At 43.2% G+C, this 8,493-nt stretch overlaps 1 pseudogene; it reads left to right on the forward strand.

Annotated features, from left to right (window-relative positions):
- The window catches only part of LOC111980021 (NAD kinase 2, mitochondrial-like), a 9,148-nt pseudogene extending 1,330 nt beyond the window's left edge, over nucleotides 1–7,818 (forward strand).
- The last annotated feature ends 675 nt before the right edge of the window (nucleotides 7,819–8,493 follow it).

Genomic DNA, 8,493 nt, shown 5'->3' on the forward strand with positions numbered 1-8,493 from the left:
TACAGGTGCAGTAATCTGTGAGCTGCTCTGACAGCTGGTGCTTAAAGCTAGTYAGGGAGATAAGTGTTRCCAGTTTCAGAGATMTMTGTAGTTCGTTCCAGTCATTGGCAGCAGAGAACTGMAAGGAGAGGCGGCCAAAGGAGYAATTGGCTTTGGGGGTGACCAGAGAGATATACCTGCTGGAGCGCGTGCTACAGGTGGGTGCTGCTATGGTGACCAGCGAGCTGAGATAAGGGGGGACTTTACCTAGCAGGGTCTTGTAGATGACTTGGAGCCAGTGGGTTTGGCGACGAGTATGAAGCGAGGGCCAGCCAATGAGAGCGTACAGGTCGCAGTGGTGGGTAGTATATGGGGCTTTGGTGACAAAACGGATGGCACTGTGATAGACTGCATCCAATTTATTGAGTAGGGTATTGGAGGCTATTTTGTAAATGACATTGCCGAAGTCGAGGATCGGTAGGATGGTCAGTTTTACGAGGGTATGTTTGGCAGCATGAGTGAAGGATGCTTGGTTGCGAAATAGGAAGCCAATTCTAGATTTAACTTTGGATTGGAGATGTTTGATTTGAGTCTGGAAGGAGAGTTTACAGTCTAACCAGACACCTAGAATATGTGGACAACTACAAATACCTAAGTCAGAACCGTCCAGAGTAGAGGTCGACCGATTATGATTTTTCAATGCCGATACTGATTATTGGAGGACAAAAAAAGCAGATACCGATTAATCGGCCGATTTTTTTTTTTTTTTTAATTATGTTTTTTGAAATATATATATATATCATACACACACACACATTTTTGTAATAATGACAATTGCAACAATACTGAATGAACAATGAACACTTTTATTTTAACTTAATATAATACAWAAATACACACACACGCACACAGCTCTGAAGTGACAATGATACTGAAGAGTCTGCTTAGGAGACAAATACTCTCAACRSTTTGAATAAAAKWAGAGTTTAAGTTACCTGTGATGAATGTTGAAAACAAAAACTTTAATTTCTATATGCAGGAAATCCTATTTTAATAATGGGCATGGTAAGAATTGACAACCAAAGTGCGAGTCATAATTCCCATGACACCTAGCAAAATCTGAAAAGCGGTTCCTTCATTTATTCCATAGGATATTTTTAGATTTACTTAAAATAAGGTCTGTGTTTCGTGTAGGCTTACATCACCGTGCCAATTTTATAACTGTAGATATCCATAGGACAAGGTAACTCTGATCAATATTGGCTAAATATAAGCGAAGATAAAAAAAATTGTAGAGTGGATTTATGAAAATATGTTGACAAACGTTACCTTATCCTAGTGAGATTTACACGGGTATCAAAACGTCGAGGCGGTTTAAGCCTGCACGAAACACAGACCTTATTCGAAGTAGATCAAGACATTCTCTATGGAAGACATGAACGGTAAAATAACGAAGGAACCCCTTTCAAATTCAGCCGCAAGTTATTACAGGAATTATAACGCGTCGACTATTTCTCTCTAAACCATATACCTTTGACTAATCCGGAAACTATCACCTCGAAAACAAAACGTTTATTCCGTTCCGTATTTTATCTAACYGGTGGCATCCATGAGTCTAAATATTCCTGTTACATTGCACAACCTTCAATGTTGTCATAATTACGTAAAGTTCTGGCAAATTAGTTCGCAAAGAGCCAGGTGGCCRAAACTGTTGCATYTACCCRGACTCTGCGTGCAATGAACGCAAGAGAAATGACACAATTTCACCTGGTTAATATTGCCTGCTAACCTGGATTTCTTTTAGCTAAATATYCAGMTTTAAAAAMYTATACTTGTGTATTGATTTTAAGAAAGGCATTGATGTTTATGGTTAAGTACACATTGGAGCAGTGACAGTCATTGATTGATTGTTTTTTATAAGATAAGTTTAATGCTAGCTAGCAACTTACTGCATTCGCTAACAGGCAGGCTCCTCGTGGAGTGCAATGTAATCAATGCAAGATTGGATCCCCCGAGCTGACAAGGTTAGAAATCTGTCGTTCTGCCCCGTTCCTAGGCCGTCATTGAAAATAAGAATGTGTTCTTAACTGACTTGCCTAGTTAAATAAAGCTTAAATAAAGGTGTAAAAAAAAAAAATATCGGCAAATCGGCTCCCAAAAATACAGATTTCTGATTGTTATGAAAACTTGAAATCGGCCAGTCCGATTAATCGGTCGACCTCTAGTCCAGAGTAGTGATGCTGGACGGGCGGGCAGGTGCAGGCAGCGATCGGTTGAAGAGCATGCATTTAGTTTTACTTGTATTTAAGAGCAGTTGGAGGTCACGGAAGGAGAGTTGTATGGCATTGAAGCTCGTCTGGAGGGTTGTTAACAGTGTCCAAAGAAGGGCCAGATGTATACAGAATGGTGTCGTCTGCGTAGAGGTGGATCAGAGACTCACCAGCAGCAAGAGCGACATCATTGATGTATACAGAGAAGAGAGTCGGCCCAATAATTGAACCATGTGGCACCCCCATAGAGACTGCCAGAGGCCCGGACAACAGGCCCTCCGATTTGACACTGAACTCTATCAGAGAAGTAGTTGGTGAACCAGGCGAGGCAATCATTTGAGAAACCAAGGCCGTTGAGTCTGCCGATGAGGATGTGGTGATTGAGTCGAAAGCCTTGGCCAGGTCAATGAATACGGCTGCACAGTATTGTTTCTTATCGATGGCGGTTAAGATATCGTTTAGGACCTTGAGCGTGGCTGAGGTGCACCCATGACCAGCTCTGAAACGAGATTGCATAGCGGAGAAGGTGCTGTGGAATTCGAAATGGTCCGTAATCTGTTTGTTGACTTGCTTTCGAATACCTTAGAAAGGCAGGGTAGGATAGATATAGGTCTGTAGCGGTTTGGGTCAAGAGTGTCACCCCCTTTGAAGAGGGGGATGACCGCAGCTGCTTTCCAATCTTTGGGAATCTCAGACGACACGAAAGAGAGGTTGAACAGGCTAGTAATAGGGGATGCAACAATTTCGGCAGATTATTTTTAGAAAGAAAGGGTCCAGATTGTCTAGCCTGGCTGATTTGTAGGGGTCCAGATTTTGCAGCTCTTTCAGAACATCAGCTGACTGGATTTGGGAGAAGGAGAAATGGGGAAGGCTTGGGCGAGTTGCTGTGGGGGGTGCAGTACTGTTGACTGGGGTAGGGGTAGCCAGGTGGAAAGCATGGCCAGCTGTAGAAAAATGCTTATTGAAATTCTCAATTATAGTGGATTTATCGGTGGTGACAGAGTTTCCTATCCTCAGTGCAGTGGGCAGCTGGGAGGAGGTGCTCTTATTCTCCATGGACTTTACAGTGTCCCAGAGCTTTTTTGAGTTTGTGTTGCAGGAAGCAAATGTCTGCTTGAAAAAGCTAGCCTTGGCTTTTCTAACTGCCTGTGTATATTGGTTTCTAACTTCCCTGAAAAGTTGCATATTACAGGGGTTGTTCGATGCTAATGCAGAACGCCACAGGATGTTTTTGTGTTGGTTAAGGGCAGTCAGGTCTGGAGAGAACCAAGAGCTATATCTGTTCCTGGTTCTAAATTTCTTGAATGGGGCATGCTTATTTAAGATGGTGAGGAAGGCATTTAAAAAAAAATATATATATATATATATATATATATTCTTTTACCAGGCATCCTCTACTGACGGGATGAGGTCAATATCCTTCCAGGATACCCGGGCCAGGTCGATTAGAAAGGCCTGCTCGCTGAAGTGTTTCAGGGAGCGTTTGACAGTGATGAGTGGAGGTCGTTTGTGGTCATCTGAGTTTTTGGGCTTGTTACAGCTTGCATTGAAGGGCTCCAGCTACATAGGGCTTCTGGAGAGAGACAACATCCACACCTGCAATGTGGATCACATTGTGGAGAGTCTACAGTAAGATAATAGTATTTTATTCAAGGATATTGTTGTGGTGTACTGTCTACAAAAGGTCATGAAGATGTGTGTGGCCACATGACCTTTGTGTGTCTCTCTGTGTTCCTTCTAGGAAAGGGGGGATTGAGGTGCGTGTGGTGAAGAGAGGGGAATATGATGAAGAAACAGTGCGATGGGCAGATGCCATTATCTCGGCAGGGGGCAACTGTTCCCGTTTTAAGAGTTTGAGAATAATATCTGATCCTTTACATGGTCACGTTCCCGCTGAGGGGTACAAAACAATTCAAAATAAATTGCGTTCATACAGTGCTCAGAGAAGGGTCAACTCAATCCATGAATAGGCCCATTTCACCCTGAGACCTAGTTGACATTAGCTCTGACAACCTCCCGTTCCTTTTGTTAGGGGATGGGACTATACTACTTGTTGCCAGTAAGGTTTTCAATAAAGACCAACCGGTTCTTGGGGTTAACACAGACCCTGAAAGGTAAGAACTCACAACAAAATAGGTTAGTGAATATAAAGTGGTGATATGGGTTTGGACAGGTGGTAAGTTTACTTGACTGGTAAGGTTCTTAGCTAGTTTAGAAGAGACAGGTTGGGGAATTCATTGTTGTGAATTTCAGCATTTTGTTATAGAATGAGAGGAGATAAATTACTTTATCTTGTTTGATGAAAAAAGTGCTCATATTATATATATATATTATTACAAGCATCTTTTTATAATTTTTTTTGCATGAAGGTCAGAGGGACATCTGTGCCTTCCTGTGTGTTACACACATGCCTTCCCTGAGGCACTACAGAAACTGTCGTGGTCAGTTCAGGTGGGATTTTCCCTTTCACTTCCCTGACCAGAATACTGCTGTTAGGAAGGCTATGTTTATGTGTAAAGAATAGTCTGATTTCTTTGCCACACCTCTAAAGTTTTGTTTCACATGCCTGGGGTGTATTCACTAGGAGCGAAACAGGGTGGGACCTACCTGAATTTGTCTAATATAAACTCTTGTTTCCATTGCAAAAAGTTTTGGACTAATGATTATCGTTTAAGGACCAAACGGAGCGGGGATGTACATACCTGAATATGTCCAATAGAAAGTCTTGTTTGCGTTTTCAGTTTAAAGTTAACGGTTTTTATTGCATAGTGTTTGCAACAGACTAAATCTTTTGCTCTAGAATCGGCAAAACTATTACATTTACATTTGACATTTTAGTCATTTAGCAGACGCTCTTATCCAGAGCGACTTACAGTAGAGTGCATACATTTTATTACATTTTTTTTTACATACTGAGACAAGGATATCCCTACCGGCCAAGAGCAGACGCTCTTATCCAGAGCGACTTACAGTAGAGTGCATACATTTTATTACATTTTTACATACTGAGACAAGGATATCCCTACCGGCCAAACCCTCCCTACCGGCCAAACCCTCCCTAACCCGGACGACGCTATGCCAATTGTGCGTCGCCCCACGGATCTCCCGGTTGCGGCCGGCTGCGACAGAGCCTGGGCGCGAACCCAGCCCAGCCTGGGCGCGAACCCAGAGACTCTGGTGGCGCAGCTAGCACTGCGATGCAGTGCCCTAGACCGCCCTAGACCACTGCGCCACCCGGGAGATATTACACCCCTGGTCTTACTACTCTGCCCTCTAGTGTTACTGTTGCTGAACTGTCAGACATGAGTTTCTGATTCCAGGATCAGTAATGCGTATTAATATCATGGCATGTTTCACCACCCCCTCTTCTTTCTCCATATGTTCCTCTCCCTGTCTACTGCATATTCTACTACTTAACTCCTTTTGAATAATTTACTTCCCCATCCACTCCTCTCCCATTCTCTCTCCTCCACCCTGATCCCGGGGGTTTCCTGTCTACCTCATGCAGGTGGCAGTGGCGGCAGAGGATCCGTCTACACCTGGAGGGCACCGGGATCAACCCCATCCCAGTAGACCTACATGAACAGCAGCTCAGTCTGGAGCAACACAACCAGGCACACCGCATTACCCTCAATGGCGGCCCAGCGCAGTACGGACCCTCGGCCTCCTGTGTACCTGTATCAATCTCTGTCTGGGCCCTTGAGACAAATCTAACACTTATTGAATGGACGGTGCACTGTATTGAATGAATAACATGTCTTCTTGACTTACAGCTGTGTGTGTGTGTTCAGTCTCTGTTGTCGTTCATTGACAATTATTTTCATGTAATTTGTCAAAAAGCCCTTCACTAACTGTCCCTCTATGAATTAATCTGTTTCTTTGATACAGGTGAGGTTTACCGGCTATCCAAGCCCTACATACTACCTGTCAGAGGACTGAATGAGATCTTCACTGGGGAATCTCTCTCCTCAAGGTACCCATGTCCTCCAACCAAGCCATAGCATCATGAACCCCCCCCCCCCCCCCTAAACATGAATGCCTGTTTTTCTGTTCATCAACCCCACCCCTGCACTACTATCACGCCCACCCATCTCGCTATGCACTCATTGGTGGATTTCTGTCCGTGACTCTTAGGATGAAGTGTAAATCCTTGAATCCCCATCTCACCCGCTTGCTCAATAGAGCTTCCTACTATGAGACCTCTGTGGATAACTGACCGTGGGAGAAGCAAAAGAGCTCTGGCCTCAGTATCTGCACAGGGACCGGATCTAAAGCCTGGTAGACATTTTACATGTACATTTTAGTCATTTAGTAGACCCTCTTATCCAGAGCGACTTAGTTAGTGCATTCATCTTAAGATAGCTACAGGTGTGTGACACAACCACATATCACAGTCATCCTAAGTACTTTTCCCCCCCTCAATTACGTAGTTATCAGCAAAGTCAGTGCTAGTAGGTAAAGACAAGTGCAAGTGTTAGTTCCCTTTATTTTTATACGTAGTGCCAACACAGGCCTCTATTTATTTTTTTGCTGATACTGGAAGAGCCCTGTCAATGCTGCATCTCATTCATGAAAGTTCTAAAATCTCTATCAATAAAAACTGTGATTGACAGCACAGCCTTTAGTGGTCCTCCAGGGCTTGAATGTTAGCTTCATGGAAAGTGAGCTTAATGAGAATCATTCTAGTTTGTCTCATCTACAGGTCATACAATATTAACAAACTGGTTGAACAGGCTGTGGAAGATGTCCTAAGGATAGGTATGTGGACTCCAACCTTTCCTCATGAAGAGCAATGATCATGTGGATTTATTTTCTTGTTAAATCTGTCTAAATGTTTCAATTTCCAGCAGTAATTCCAATCTATGATTTTGGAGAACCTGTATAGTACACTGATAATTCAATCATTGTCCTGCCCTTATCTTTTTCTCCCCAGGAAAGGCACAAACGGGTCTTGATATTCAACTGAGTCAGGACTTTATTGAGAAAGGTGAGTTCCAAAATATGTACAGCTGAATGTGTTGTATGAATGGATGGATGCTCAAGGAAAATTCCTATACATGAATCTCACTGTCTTTTGTCAGTGACTGATGAATACAACGAGTGTCTGGTGTTTGGTCCGGAGGAAGGCTAAATGTTCTTCAGCATCAGAGAGCCCATCGTCAACAGAGTATTATCCAGCAGTCGCCAAAGAGGTTTTGCCAACAGGTCAGTTTATCTACAGTACCCATTCATTTGGTCTTGCAGTGGGGTTTGATGTACAAGATCACTTTAGTATTTTTGCTCTTGCTCTTCAGGGTGTGTGTGCGCTCACGGTGCTGGGACGCGTGCATGGTGGTGGATGGCGGGACTTCTTTTGAGTTCAACGATGGTGCCATAGCAACAATCACGATTAATGAGGAGGACCAGCTCCAGACTGTGCTCCTTGAAAACTGACTGACCGGCCAATCATCCTTAGAGCTCATACAAGACCCTCAGCAGCAGTGATCTATAAAGGGAGTTGGGACTAGTTTCTTATTATGACCTGTGACCTCAAAATAAACTTGTCACATCTGCCATGTTCTACCATTGAGTTTGCTTAAGCATGATTTCATTTGTTACATGAGACGAAAGTAATTCTGTCAGGATGCTGTGAGTCGTTTGACCTTGCCTCAGACATTTACCGTTGCTAAACGCTACCCCATCAATCCTCTCCACTCATTGGGATATTAGGCCAAACTGAAGGACAGAGCGAACCCACAACGATGGTTGACTTACAGGGCTTTTTTCCCCTGGAAAAGTATAATTTGAATTGCTGTAAATGTCCTTTTCAGGTGATATGTAGTTTGCCCTCCCTCCCTGAGTAGTGCGTTTACTGCCCAGAGATCTTGCCATGTTAAATGCTTACTTTTACAACCGAGGATGAGGTACATTTCATAGTTTCTGTAACACATGACATTACCTGACTGAAGAGGATTTTAAGCATAGTTTGCGCTGCTATCAGCTTCGTTTGTAATTATATTAGTCGGTTAAGTACCAATTCCTATTAGAAAGAATGTTGATAGTGAATTGACTGCACAAAAGCTTATAGTTGGTATTGGTGGAACAATTGCAATTAGAGGTCGACCGATTAATTGGCATGGCCGATTTAAAATTTTAATAACAATAGGTAATCGGCATTTTTGGACGCTGATTGCATTGCAATTCACGAGGAAACTGCGTGGCAGGCTGACAACCTGTTTCACGAGTGCAGCAAGGAGCCAAGGTG

The sequence above is a fragment of the Salvelinus sp. IW2-2015 genome, linkage group LG20, assembly GCF_002910315.2.
Source record: "Salvelinus sp. IW2-2015 linkage group LG20, ASM291031v2, whole genome shotgun sequence".
Classification (NCBI taxonomy): domain Eukaryota; kingdom Metazoa; phylum Chordata; class Actinopteri; order Salmoniformes; family Salmonidae; genus Salvelinus; species Salvelinus sp. IW2-2015.